This window comes from Labeo rohita, chromosome 15 (assembly GCF_022985175.1).
Source record: "Labeo rohita strain BAU-BD-2019 chromosome 15, IGBB_LRoh.1.0, whole genome shotgun sequence".
NCBI classification, from domain to species: Eukaryota; Metazoa; Chordata; class Actinopteri; order Cypriniformes; family Cyprinidae; genus Labeo; species Labeo rohita.
The window spans coordinates 31,254,929-31,269,478 of record NC_066883.1 but is presented as its reverse complement, the minus strand read 5'-3'; the positions used below and the strand labels follow the sequence as shown (position 1 = coordinate 31,269,478).

Below are 14,550 nucleotides of genomic sequence, written 5' to 3'. Positions count from 1 at the left end.
TGCTCAGCAGGTTTCGTGAAGTTTTGAGCTTTCCTTTAGGCTTTATAGGATTTCGGGTAAATTTGGACAGGCCCCTTTTCTAAACGACCCCATTATAGCTTCCCAAAAGGTAAATGTAAACATTTAATTGGTAATTATTGGCCTAGAGAGTCCAGAGAGTTGCACTGCAGTGTTTTTTCCAGATTGAGCGAAAAACCTGGGACTAGTTCGCAAAAGTAGGTTTTTGACATTGTCTCAATCATTTAACAAATGATTTGATTGACAGCAGTGGTTCTAGAGGCAGAGTTGTCCAGAATGAGGAGTACTATCACATGATACGAAGATCGTGCGTATATGTGAAAAACTATGCAACGTACAAATGTTGACGCACTTGAAAAATGCGATATTGCAAGTCTTTCAAATTTCTCTCAGACCTCTGGGGCCGTGACTCGAACAGGCCCACGAGTTTCATTGCGATCGGCCTCCGTTAACCTTGTCTAACAGTTTCTCAAAATTTGTCAGTAAGTGTTTTTTGAGATACGCAAATGTCCTTGTAAACACTTGTGGCACTTAGGACCAAGACCGTGCACATGCATGTTGATAGGACAAATGGTTTGAAGTTATAGTTTTTATAAAGTTTTTATGGTTTTTTTTCTCTTAAAGCACCACCAAGCTCCTACTAAAAGTGGTCCTGCCCCTTTCGAACATTTTGGTGCCCCTTTGCGGTGGTGAGTGGAAAGTTTTACATTTTTTGTATAATTATTGATATTCACTCTGTAGAGAATCTTTCTGCACTGGTTTGGTTCTGATCGGGTCAGAAACCTAGGACTAGTTTGCAAAAGTAGATTTTTTTCAAAAATCTGAAATACCCGAAAATTTCACCAGGCTCACAAATTTTTCACTTGAGCCTGAGTTGTGAGCGATTTAATACTTTTGATTGATGTAGTGCCCCCGTCAGGCCGATTGGGGTAAGCCTTGGTCACATTGTCAGCTGTGTGAGTATTACCATCCCTTTAAGTTTAAAGTCTGTACGACTTATGGTTTGGTCTGTGTGATCAGTTTTACATGGAGATCGCTGATCCGTGACCATTCTAACAATTACAATAGGGTTTCAACGCTACGCGCTTGAGCCCCTAATGACTTTAACTATTTCTTCACTTCTGTGTCAGTTTTCGCTATGAATTCACAAGAGTACCACAACGCACATGCTCTGTAGTTTTAAAAGTAAGACTCTCATCTCATCTGTTGAGACTTTGCGTTTGGGATTAACCCTCAGAGCTGTGCCTATAATAAAAGTTAATTGCCCTTGCACCCTTATTCTTTAGAGGTCTTTTTTTTCCCTAGTGAAATTGACAGACTTACCATATTATCATACAGCATCAGTATCTATTTGTTCATACACCATGTAAATGGAGTGAGGGATAGAGAGAGAAAGAAGAGCGAAAGATGACCCATACCAGCTGTTGGTCCAGGACTGGCATCATTGCCAGATCGAGATTCTGGATCTCCGCTCAGCTCTGACCTAATCCCTGGGCGAGCTTTCCCAGATGGGCAGACAGATTTAGATCAGCCACCCTGACATGCACTGACCGGCCTCGACAGCAGCTCTGCATCTCGGCTGTATCACTGAAGAGCTACAAAAATTGCTGCCAAATTCCTAAAAGTGATGTATTAACCATGAATGATGATCACAGTTTTAGTTGCAAATTGCAGGCTCTAATGGTTTCCGAAACATCTACACTGTGAGTCACTGTTGACTTTAATCAAATGAATTATGGGAAATGGTTCCTCTTAAAAGATGTAAAAACTAGTCATCTTCCATCTTCTGGTTCTTGGCGTTTACTCTCCATTGCATTTCCTTTTCATCTGATTTTTAACTTTATTTGTATTTTTTTTTTTTTTTTAAATCTCTTAAATGCTGCCTTGTACTCTTTTTTTATTTTACATATTATGCATTTAATTATTTAATGTGTTTAGGTTTACTTAATTTAAGTGTTCATAGCTTGCCACAAAAGGCAAACAGGCTGTAAGCCAATGAACGTCTGTTGTTAAATGCTCTTTCAAGTGATTCTTCTGAGATTACGTGTAGAAACATGAATAATGTACAATTTCACCCTCATATTTTAACTGCTGTTGAGAATTTGCGCACACGAGTGTTCTTTTAATGTCAGTGCCTGTAATTACAAGCCCAATATTATACCAATTCACTAAAACCACACAAATACTCATTCACAATTAGTTCTGTATCCAGTTGGTTTCGAAACAAGGCTGCTGTGGGTGCCGTTATTACTGAGTATTTCCATGAGTCGCCATAACACCTGTTCATTCAAAAGCCAATCCTGTTGAGAGTGACTTGCATCAGGCATTTGGTTTCACAGCAGGGTGTTTGCTGTAGTAATTGAGAATGCTGGAGGGCACAACAGTAGCATCCACATCTGGGAATTCCCAACCTGGCTCATGGCTTCTTAATTACTCAACCAAACATGGACCAGAAATGGTGGCGATAAACCTTTAGAGAGGTCTGCAGTTAATGTGGCAACTCAAGTGCTAAATGTTTTTCTCGTAGGGATACAAAATACAAGTTGTGGCACGAATAGGAAATGTGTATTTTCAAGCTTGTATTTATGATTCAGTTTTTAGTGTTAGGGGTAACGCATTAGAAGTAATGTAAGTTATGTAATCAGATTACTTTTGATTTTTAAATAACTAGTAAAGTACAGTTGCCAAAAATGTAACTTCTGAGTATTTAATTTTAAACAAATTAAGCCCTGTTGACCAAACGTAATGCAAAAGTAATGTGATGCATTACTTTCCATAAAATGTAACTAAACGCAATAAGTTACTTTTTAATGGAGTTACACAATATTGTAATGCGTTGCTTTTAAAAATGACTTTGCCCAACACTGTCAATTCTAGTGCACAAGTTTTAAATGTACCATTTATATTGTGAAACTTGGTAGCATCTTGTAAACGAATAAAGAATTGCTTTAATTAGCTTTTTTTGTAGAATAACAATGTGAATTTATTTAAAATGTTAGTGTTTCTAAAGCTGCACGTGGCAAGTTGAAATGTGACTTGGTATATTCCTCATCAAACTATTTTAAACGGCATTTTGATTTACATGCTGAATAGGGCTGAGTAAAAAAAATATTGATTTCTCAACTTTAATTGATTCTCATTTTAACAAAACAATATTGATTCTGATATGTGAAGAACTGATTAGTCTAGCCTGTTTTCATTTAATGAATGGAACATGTTTTGAGCGAGATGCTAACGGTCTAATCAGATTGAATGATCTATGCTAAGCTGTGCTAAAAGTCTAAAAGTGCTATTGCCAGACCTGGAGATTGGCTGAATGGATTTGAAAACGGTAGAACTCAACTGTTTAACTCTAGGGGAGTTGAAAATGAGCCTATTTCCAAAAAAAAAAAAAGTGGAGTGTTCTTTTAAGACTTTACTTTTGTTATGAAAAGGGCTCAGATTTCAAATTCTGTTTATTTTACTACAATTTTCAAACAAAAACTGTTTTGGCACAGCGCAGCGGCAGCGCGAAACGCAAGTGAACTGTCTCATCCGCTTCAATACCAGTTTCAGCACAAAATAAACATGAATAAACATCTGAAGGTATTTTAAAAGAAAAAAGGTATTTTTGTCAATATAACAGCTTGTAAACAATGTCATGTAACGTGATATTTTTCTCAGAAAAAAAAACATTCGGTGACTTGTTAGTCAGCTAGAAAAATGAATTCTAGAGGAGCAAAATATTGAATTGAATTTGCTAAATATCTGCACCACAATAATATTCATTAAAGTTTTTACTGTTCTTCTGTGTTTCATTTATATTTGAATATTATATTTTGAATATACGACAGCCACAATTACAGATATGATTTAATTGTTTATATTTCAAAAGATGAATTGGACTAGAAATATAGTTATGTATTTGTAATTTTGTTGTTATAAAAATTTCACTGAGTGTAATTAATCAAATCGAATTTAATAGAATCAAATCTCTACTTTTTAAATTTATATACAACAAAGAAGTTGTTTGATTGTTTGTTTGTTTTGCGCCAATACTTCTTGTTTTTAAAAATTATTATTAATTATCAGTATTATTAGAGCTACACTATAAAATTTACTATTAGTTTTTATTAGTATTTCAAATTAGTTTTTATAGTTTTCTTTTAATTATAATTTTAATGTTTTGTTGCTAGTTTTTTAGCATTTATTATTTATCTATTTATTTGTTTGTTTGTTTATTTATGTAGCACCAGTACATATTGTTTTAATAAATTATAAATAACAAAAAGTTTAAACAAATTAGTAGTAGTAGTAGTAATTAAAATTAGTTTAATTTTCATTTATTTACCACCAGTACTTCTTGCTTTTAATAAATGATAAATAGCAAAGTAATGCTATTATTATGTTATTTATTTATTATTATTATTATTATTATTATTTTTATTAAAGCAACACTATGAAATGAACCATTACTTTTATTAGCATTTCAAATTAGTTTCTCGCAAGCTTGTGAATCAGAATCAAATCGAATCATGAAATTGGTGTCAAAACTCAGCCCTAATACTAAATGGAATATTCGGTATAAAAACTTAAGATATACACTCCCTTCAATATATTCATGTACGTGTTAACCTAAAATCCTGATGCTGATTTAAAACGGTTCATGGACTTGTTTGCGTCAACCCATGTACGTATGTTCAGAATCCAAAAAAGATTTAAATAAATACACCAGAGACCAGAATAATCACAAGGAGACTTTGAAGTAAAGGTCAGAAGTTATTAAAAATCTAGACTAAATTCAAGTCAATTCGAACATACAGTATATATAGTTTTAAATAAAAGTTTTCAGGGGACAGGGAAAACCAAGTGGATGAAGTGGCATCTTCAATGGTCTCTTCAAGTGTACACAACTTTTTTGATTGTAATGGTAGCGATTTTAAGATGGATATTGAAACAATAGTCATTTAAAAAAAAAAAAAAAAAAAAAAAACAAAAAAAAAATAAAAATAATATATATATATATATATATATATATATATATACACATATATATATATATACTACAAAAATTTCCCTTACATAAAAAGTAGCTAAAAGTCAACAATTCTCTCATAATTCATTTGGCAGCGCTACATTTAGTCCTTGTACTCTTGCCAGCCACAGGTGTTTGTAAGCAGCCACAGAGCGTGTTGTTTTCTCAGGGTTTCGGGGCTTTTGCCCCTGGCTCTCTGATTGAGGTACAGGCACTGCAGTGACTTGGTTTCCCGAGAGCCGTCGTTGCTGACGCTAGCAGTGGCGGCGGGGCCAGCTGACAGTCACGGGAATGGGCCATGACTGGCTGCTTGTTTTGTGCCACGATCTCTCACTGTTCACGCCCGCTGAAAAAATAAATACTCGGGCTCCAGAGCTATAAATAATGGATGACTTGTCCACTGTCACTTTAAATCTTGCGTCTAGCCACGGCCTGGCCATTATTAGGGTCTCCCTTTTCTGTTTTTCTCTCATTCGTCTCTTTTACCCCAGGAACCGCAGTCTATCATGCCAGTGTCAGTCTCTCTACAGATTGTTACAGGAATGGAAGATTTACGTGGTAAAATAAACCTTTCTTTGATATCTTCCATGACTCCCCAACCATAAGGACCAGAGCCAACATCAAAACATCCTGAAGAAGAAAGACACAGGAGAGAGAGAGAGCGGGCAGACGTGTGCAGTAAGGTAAACATTTTCATCTGCCCAGATCCCAGTCTTGCATTTGATAGGTGCTGTAAGAGCGCTCGAGGGGCCGTGACTCAGAATCTGACCCCATCAAGCTAAACCAGTCGCCTCGCTGCAGCCCCTGCATGTGATGTCCATGGAACCCTGTCATGTTAAACATTGAGCAGGCCTGATGAAAATCTGTCCTGAGGATAAGTGAGAAGAGAAGGGAGAGCGAAAGCTCAGGCCCACCCATTCGAACAGGAGAGATCATGGATTATTCACATTTGCAGCTGTGATAAGGAGAAAAATTGATGAAGAACAGCTGGCTGGAGCATGATGCGTGAATGCTAGAAGCTGCTCCACCTTTGAAACAGCTGGGAAGCTACCAAAAGAGCGCTTCTGTTTGCCCCAGTCACGGAAACGAATCATTAAAAGCCAACATCCCAGCTTTAAACTATGGCTTGTATCTCTAGCTTTGAGTTTGGAAGTACTAGTTAGAAGAAGAAAAGAAACTGAGACCTGGTGGTCAGCATGTATCAGGCTGTGGTGACTGTGTGGGACATGTGGGTTTAAATCTAGCCCATGTGGCTTCCTGGTCATATTCCTCCCTCTCTCAGTAATTTGCCGCCACTTTTCAACCCACAATGAAAATGAACAGGATATGATGTCACGCTCTACTTTTTAATTTATATACAACAAAGAAGTTGTTTGATTGTTTGTTTTGCACCAGTACTTCTTGTTTTTAAAAATTATTATTAATTATTAATATTATTAGAGCTACACTAATTTACTATTAGTGTTTATTAGTATTTCAAATTAGTTTTTATAGTTTTCTTTTGATTATAATTTTAATGTTTTGTTGCTTGTTTTTTTTTTTAGCGTTTATTATTGATCTATTTATTTATTTGTTTATTTATTTATTTATGTAGCACCAGTACGTATTGTTTTAATAAATTATAAATAACAAAAAGTTTAGCAAATAACAAATTAGTAGTAGTAGTAGTAATTAAAATTAGTTAAATTTTTATTTATTTATTAACCACCAGTACGTCTTGCTTTTAATAAATGATAAATATCGAAGTAATACTATTTTTATGTTATTATTATTATTATTATTATTTATGAAATGAACCATTACTTTTATTAGCATTTCAAATTAGTTTCCATTTTTTCCATTTTCTTTTCATTTTAATTTTACTTAATATTTTATTGTTGGGGTTTTGTTGTTGTTGTTGTTTTCTTATAATTTTTGGACTTTTAAAAAATGTTTGGTACTACAAACAAAATAAAATAATTACTACAAATAATAATAATAATAATAATAATTATAATTATTATTATTATTGTTGTTGTTGTTGTTATAAAGCTACAGTATGTAATTTATGATTAGTTTTCCTAGTATTTAAAATTAGTTTTTATTTTTATATTTTCCTTTTCATTTTATTAGTTATTAATTAATTAATTAATTAATTTAGCACCAGTACTTATTATTTTTCTAATTAACAAAGTTAATACCTTATTATTATTATTATTATTATTGCTATTGTTGTTACTGCACAAGCTGCACTATGTAATTTACCATTAATTTTATTAGTATTTCAAATTTGTTTTTATTTTGTTTTCATTTTTGTTTTATTTTATTAAAGCTACACTGTTATTTACTATTAATTTGATAAATATTTCAGATTAGTTTTTATTTCATTTTATTTTATTTGTTTTTTTATATTTTATTTATTTTTAAGGCCCTGTTTAATTTTTAATTTGTATTTAATACATTTTTTTTTTTTTTTTTTTATGTACATGTAGTTTTATAATTTATTTATTTAATTAATTTATTCCGTTTTAGTTATTTTAGTAAATCAAGTTAAACTAGGTGAAACTGAGAAACATTGCATTGCCAAATAGCTTTTCTTTTAGCTATTTTATTTCAGTTAACATTTTATTTTTATTTACATTTTTATTCTTTTTAATTTATATAAATAATTTATATAATATATTAAAGTATTTTTATTTGTGCATCTGCTCTTATAGAAAAGATAACACAGCCAATATGGTTTTAAAATAAAATGTATAATTATTTATTCATTTTTAATTTTCTTGCATTTAAAATGCTAAAATGTTACCTTCTGCTGCCCTACAAACCATGCAGCTTTAAAGTTAGTATTCTTTTTATTGTTGCAAGAGGTCAGTCTGTGACATTTGACCATCAAAGTATCTCAACATACTTTTTAGTCTACGAATTTGTAAATGAGAGTTCACCAAATGAAAGGTGTTCTTTGAAGCATCTACGCATATGCCATTTGCTCCGGCTCTCCCACGTTCACATGCATGCTAATGAAAGTGACTGTAACACAAAGTGTAGTGTGACCCCGTCAAAATGAGGTGCTGCGAATCAAGCCATTACAACATCTGCCTTCTGCTGTTAACACCAGCCAGATCAGACTCATCCCCAATTCACACCAAGGACACGGTGTGAGGGGAAAGCGGAGTTTACCTGGACAGGTAACCAGTCGGATTTGTCTGTGGTCTGAGTCACTCTGGATGTGTGAAGAGATTTAGGATGACACGACACTAGTTAGATACAGAGAAAAGGAGACGTGATGGTGGAGGCTGGGGGCATGGGTGGATTGTTTTTAAATCAAGGTCTCGTGTTGCCACTGTGAATTTTTCATCAGTCTCCTAAATTAAAAATGTGAGCGGTCATCACTTATTTGTCAAGCCGTCTCAGCGCAAAAGGTGGATATGACAGGGGGTTTACGTAAGGCCTTAGGAGCCTACAGCCAAAGCCTGACTGCAGACCACAAACACAAAGACAGAGAGAAAATACTGTCTCGCACTTTTTGTGATATAGGAGATTTAAGGGCTCAGAGGAAGGTGGAAAAAGTCGCAGAGCTTTTCAGCAATCTTAGTAGATGACATTCACTGCCATCTCAACATACGGAACAGCTTACGTGTACTTATTCTATGCAAAACCCCGATTAACACTAAGCCCATACATATAGACAACATGTAAACATGCCCAGTTTATCTCTGGATGTAGTAAATGGGGCCAAGGTCTAATCCGCATTCGATACCACACATGCACCTTTTCTGTAATCCTAGGTTTAAAGATTTTGGCCAAAACAGGACTTGGGCCTTACGAGTTTTATTTTTTCCAAATATATTTTATTTTTTTAATTTTATTTTTATATAATTTTAGTATATTTTATTTGATTGTATTTTTAAGTGCCCTATGAGGGTTTTTTTTTCTTTCCCAAATCCAAATATTTTTAATTTAATTTAATTTTATTTAATTTAATTTAATTTTATTTAATTTTATTTATTTTAGGGCCCCATGACTTTTATTTTTTCCCAGAGTTGTCCCAAAATTCAGGGTTTCTTTTGTTTTTGTTTTATTTTGTTTTGTTTTCTTCTTTTCTTATTTTATTTTATTTTATTTTATTTGTTTAAGCACTGTGAGTGCCCCCCCCCCGCCCTCTAAAATGTAGTTTTCCAAAAAAAAAAAAAAAAAAAAAAAATCAGTTTTCCTATTTTATTTTATTTTACTTTGTTTTATTTTATTTTATTTTAATTTTATTTTTTAGGGCCGTATGAGTTTTATTTTTTCTGAGTGTTTTGAGTGTTGTTTAATTTAATTTAATTTAATTTAATTTAATTTAATTTAATTTAATTTAATTTAATTTATTTTATTTTATTTTATTTTATTTTATTTTTAGGGCCACGTGAATTTTTTTTTTTCCCCAAATTAGGCGTTTTCCCAAAAGTTTTTTTTTTTTCTTTTCTTTTCTTTTTTCTTTTCTTTTTTTCTTTTCTTTTCTTTTCTTTTCTTTTCTTTTAACCAATTTAAGAGTTTTTCCCAAAATTCAGAGTGTTGTTTTGTTTTATTATTTTATTTAATTTTATTTTTTAGGGCCCCAGAGTTTTATTTTTTCCAAATTCAGAGTTTTCTCAAAATTCTGAGTGTTGTCTTATTATTTTATATTATTTTATTTTATTTTATTTTATTTTGTTTTAACCAATTTTAGAGTTTTTCCCAAAATTCAGAGTGTTGTTTTGTTTTATTTTATTATTTTAATCTATTTAATTTAATTTAATTTAATTTAATTTAATTTTTTAAGGGCCCTATGAGTTTTATTTTTCTCAAAATTCAGTGTTTTGTTTTTGCTTTTCTTTTTTTTTTTTATTTTTTAAGTAAGTAAATGCAAATTCATTATTAAAAATACTGGTAATCAAATAAATGCATATAACATTAGCAATTGAATTCATATTAAAAATGTAAAAATGCCACTCTTTCAAAATGAGGCACATATTCAAATAACAGCTATTTTGTTCTTTAGTATTCACAGACAGATTGCAAATTAATTATTGTTACAGCTCTAGTTTTACGTATTTTTTTTTATCCAAAACTTGCTGAACTTCAAGACATTCCTTGTTCTACTTAATTTTTAATGATGTGATTCCATTCTAATTTTCTGCATTGCAGAAATCATTGGGCCCTATTTAAATGTTTTTGTTTTATTTTATCCTTGGCTAACTGAGAACAGAGAGAACAGGTTGCCTTACTGATCTTGCAGTTTATTTTTATTTTAGGACCTCAAAAAAACAAAGACCAGGTGAAAGGAACCTTTATTTTCACATTTCTGTATGATGTTTTCTCAGTAAGCCTTTTAGTCTCCTCGTTTGGCTTTGTTTTGCTTGCGTTTCCTCTGGAGAAGACGATGGCCGTCTGTTTCAGGGACAGGAAAATGATACAAACATAAACACTGGCCAAGCGACGGTTCCCCTCGGCAGCACGAGCGCACACACGGCAACAGGTGATGTGCCAGATCTCAGAGTATTGGCACTTGGTGGATACACACACGTTCGCAAACACATACTATCTCCATGGATGGCTGCGGTTCAGCTGCCAAATGTGGGGGCGTTTGGCAACCATGCCTCCTTCTGTGTGACCGAGAGCAGAGAGGTAGATCCAGCAAAAAAAAAGTTTTTGTTTCATCACCTGTTGTGAAAGGTCAAGGTACGTTTTTTCCTAATTGGCATCCACATGTTGCTAAAAAGACTGGCGTCAGACCTTGCTGTAATCCAGAAGTCCTCCAGCAAACTTCTTTGAAGATCTCTGCAATGAGTTTTTCTATTTGGAAAACACCACATGGTGCATTTTAAGTTGTTTTTTTTCCTAGAGGGAGCAGGAAACCTCTCGGGTCTTTCAAAGCGGTCAGGGGTTAACGCACTAATGACATTAAAGAGCGGCCTGTCCACACATCTGGAACGAATGGTTTGTCCAGGAGTTGGAGGAGTTTGAGTTTTGCTTTGTTTTAAAGGCGAAGGATGAGCATCTGTGGCAGGGCGCTGCCAGAGGATGCTAGAAAATTCTGTTTCAGGATAACAGAGCTTGTTTTCATTTAAAAGGTTGGAGCGCTTCACCAGGAAGACTTCCGTCTCTGTTGCTTGACCTCCTGCAGCTCAGCAGATTTAAACCACTTTAGGGAGGAAGAGTGAAGGAGGTTTGAAGGGAGTAGCAATATGTGTTGCATTGTCTTTAAATGTATACTCCACCCAAAAATTCTTTCAACATTTACTTGCACTCATGCCATCCCCTTGTGACTTTCTTTTTTCAAATGAACACAATGAAGATTTGAAGGAAAATAATACATATGTCATTTCATATAATGCAAGTGTACAGGGCCTCCAGAGTTGGTCCAGTGTAGACAATGTGTTATTTTATTTATTTATTTATTTTTGGCATTTTTTTTTTTTGGCATTGTTTTGCCTTTATGGACCCTTTTCATCAGTCTGGGATGACACGTTTTAACGGTCATCATCATCATAAATCCTTTAATTTTTGTTTCATATTTTGATTTTGAAAAAAAAAAAAAACTTTTCATCTAGTTACAAAAAATTAATTAACGCTAATGTGGGGGTGTTTCTAATGCTGCGTCTATATGAGGGACGGTAAATTCTCTCACATCGTTCTCTCTTCTGACTGCTGATATCAGTCTCTCTCAATTTTTTTTTTTCTTTGATTGAAAGGTGTGAAAACTCTGAGTTTTTCTTTTGTTGTTTGAGCAAATGGGAATGCAAAAAATATATTTGAGGCATTCTCCCATTCACTGTTCTCGGATTTTATTCAACTATGGCGACTTCCATTATGAGAAACCCAGAAATGTGAGAAAGGTCCATTAGGATAGAGCAGTTATTTTAGTGGGAGAGAAGGGGGAGGGATCAGGAAAGGTCCGCGAGTCGAGACTCCAACGACATCGCAGGTTTTTAAAATGTAAAGCATAACTACTGACCAAACGCCACATGCAAGCACATTATGAAGCTCACATAAGAAATGACATGGAAACATAGGACGTCACCAAAAATTGTTTTATTATTGGAAAATAGTCTCTGCTCTCCTTCCCTGTATACCTAAGTGTTACTTAGTGTTGCTAACCTTGGAGGCTTGCCTTAAAGTGGCTTCGCTGTCACTTTACAACTAGCTCACATTTGAGCATGAACTCATGAACCCTGTATGACGGTTGGCCTAGTTAAAGGGAAAAAAGTTAAAGGGAAAGTTCACCCAAAATTGAACATTTTGTCATTAATTACTCGCCTTCATGTCGTTCCAAACCTGTAAGACCTTTGATCATCTTCAGAACACAAATTAAGATATTTTTGATGAAATCCGAGAGCTTTTTGACCCTGCATAGACACATCTACCATCTACCATGTTCAAAGCCCAGAAAGGTAGTAACGTTAGTGGTTTAACTGTGATTTTATGAAGCTACGAGAATACATTTTGTGCATAAAGAAAACAAAAATAACAACATTCTTGATAATCGAATAATCGGTCGTTTATTGTGACGATTAATCGAGTTATCGGATAACAATAGCCTTTAAAATTACTTAAAATCCATATATAGAAATGAGGCAATAATAATTTGTTCAAATAGATATTAAAAGCAAGTAATCATATGGTTTTATTGAACAAAACTGTTAAAATGTTTCATAATGTCTTATAATTAAGGCTGGCAAACAATTATCGCAATTAATCGTATACAAAATAAAAGTTTGAGTTCACACAATATATATTGTGAAAAATGCAGTCAAGAGTTTTTTTAAATCGAGTACTCGAATTGAAAAGAGGAATCGTGACAGCCATACTTCATTCAACAACAACTTCTCTTCCATGTCGGTCTTCGCTGTGCGTTCACAAGAGTACCGCGACATATGCGTGTGGTGCTGCTGACGCAGAAGCCGATGTTCTGATGTAGAACCCAGATGTTGCTGCTTGTTTACAAGCAGAGGACGATGTACAATGTATATAAAACAATCTTCGTTAACATGTCTGAAGATTTCGACAGAAAGGATGACTTGAACCAGAATATACCGATGATGAACTAAGATGAACGTTCTACATCAGAACGCTGGCTCCTGCTTCAAGTACACTCCTAAATGTTTGTTGAAGACAAGAAATTGTTAAATAAAAAATAATTAGTTTTGTTTTCTTTGCACACAAAAAGTATTCTCGTAGCTTTATAACTTTACTACCTTTCTGGGTCTTGAACATGGTAGTTACGTTGTTGTCTATGGAGAGTCAGAAAGCTTTCGGATTTCATCAAAAATATCTTAATTTGTGTTCCAAAGATAAACAAAGGTGAGTACTACAAATATGAGGGTGAGTAAATGAGAATTTTTATTTTTGGGTGGAATGTCCCTTTAACAGATTTGAAAGTTGACTGATTAGGCCTCAAGACTTTGATAATAAAAAGTGGCCCATTTTCCAAAACTGTTGAAAATGCTTTCACCCCTCAGGGGGTGCAGGAAAATGCACTGAACTTCAGAAATTCCCCATACATGCCCTCAGATCGTTTCGTGCAATATCTGTGGATGCTATTTCTTGCTTCGTTATCAAGAAGCTAATAATAGCTGAGCATTTCTTTCTTGGCGTCTGTCTCTTCGCTCAGCGTGTTTCCTTTAAGGATATCCTGATCAGATTTAAAAAATTTTTCCCCTTCGCAGGCGGATCTCATCATTTGCTCTCTCACCTTTTCTCCCTGCTCTCGTCTGTCAGCCTTTTAAATATAGGCCTCCAGGTTCGCTAGCATGTTTGTTTTTGAGATTCTGATTGGAACAGAGCACTCTCTCTTTCCTCTCGCCCTGTAGTCACGCAGCCGTCATCACCTCCAGTGGCTGCAGCCGTGGCCTCATTTTCCGCAGGGACGCGCTCCACTTATGGTGCACTCTTAATTACACTCTGCACCGCCGAGGTACGTTACACACCGTCGCTGCAACCGACCTCAAGAAAGATAGAGCTCACCGCAATGGCTGCCAGACACGCTCATTTTTCTTCTCTTCAAACCGGCTCTGGAGCACGCGTCGAGAATTCAGCCTCCAGTGTAAATATTGGTACTCTGATTGTTGCGTTTGGCTAAGGCCCTTGCTCGTCTCTCGTGATTTAGCAGTTCTGTAGGCTGTGTGCTCTGTTAGGCCATTAGCCAAAGCAGCACAGGTAGTGAAGCGAAGGGTTCCACACGATGTGAATGCTTTGAGGATTTGTTCACAGAATGTCTGTGCTGCTCTTTTCCAAAAAGGATTACGTAAAGTACTTAAAGCTTTTACATAAAATCACAATAACTTTGTGTGAAGAACAGACTGAAATTTAAGCTATTCACTACTAATCTTCCTCTCCTCCGGAGCGCTCAAATCTCATTTGCACCTTAGTTCCAATACAGGTTGCTGACTTCATTCTCATCAAGTTCGACACGATCATGCTGTTCTTCACACAAAACTATCTTATGCCTTCAGACCACTTGGGGCCTCTACCTTATTTTGCAATGCAAAAGTAAGCTATTTCCTGTGAATGTGTGA

The 14,550-nt window shown here is 34.6% G+C and overlaps 1 protein-coding gene across 1 annotated transcript in view; it reads left to right on the top strand.

Annotated features, from left to right (window-relative positions):
• Window positions 1-670: 670 nt before the first annotated feature.
• nphs1 (NPHS1 adhesion molecule, nephrin) overlaps window positions 671-14,550 on the top strand; it is a 219,763-nt gene continuing 205,883 nt past the window's right edge. Inside the window, exon 1 of the mRNA XM_051128921.1 lies at window positions 671-707. The gene's annotated coding sequence lies outside the window, so the exon portion shown is untranslated. The remainder of the gene's footprint in view (window positions 708-14,550) is intronic.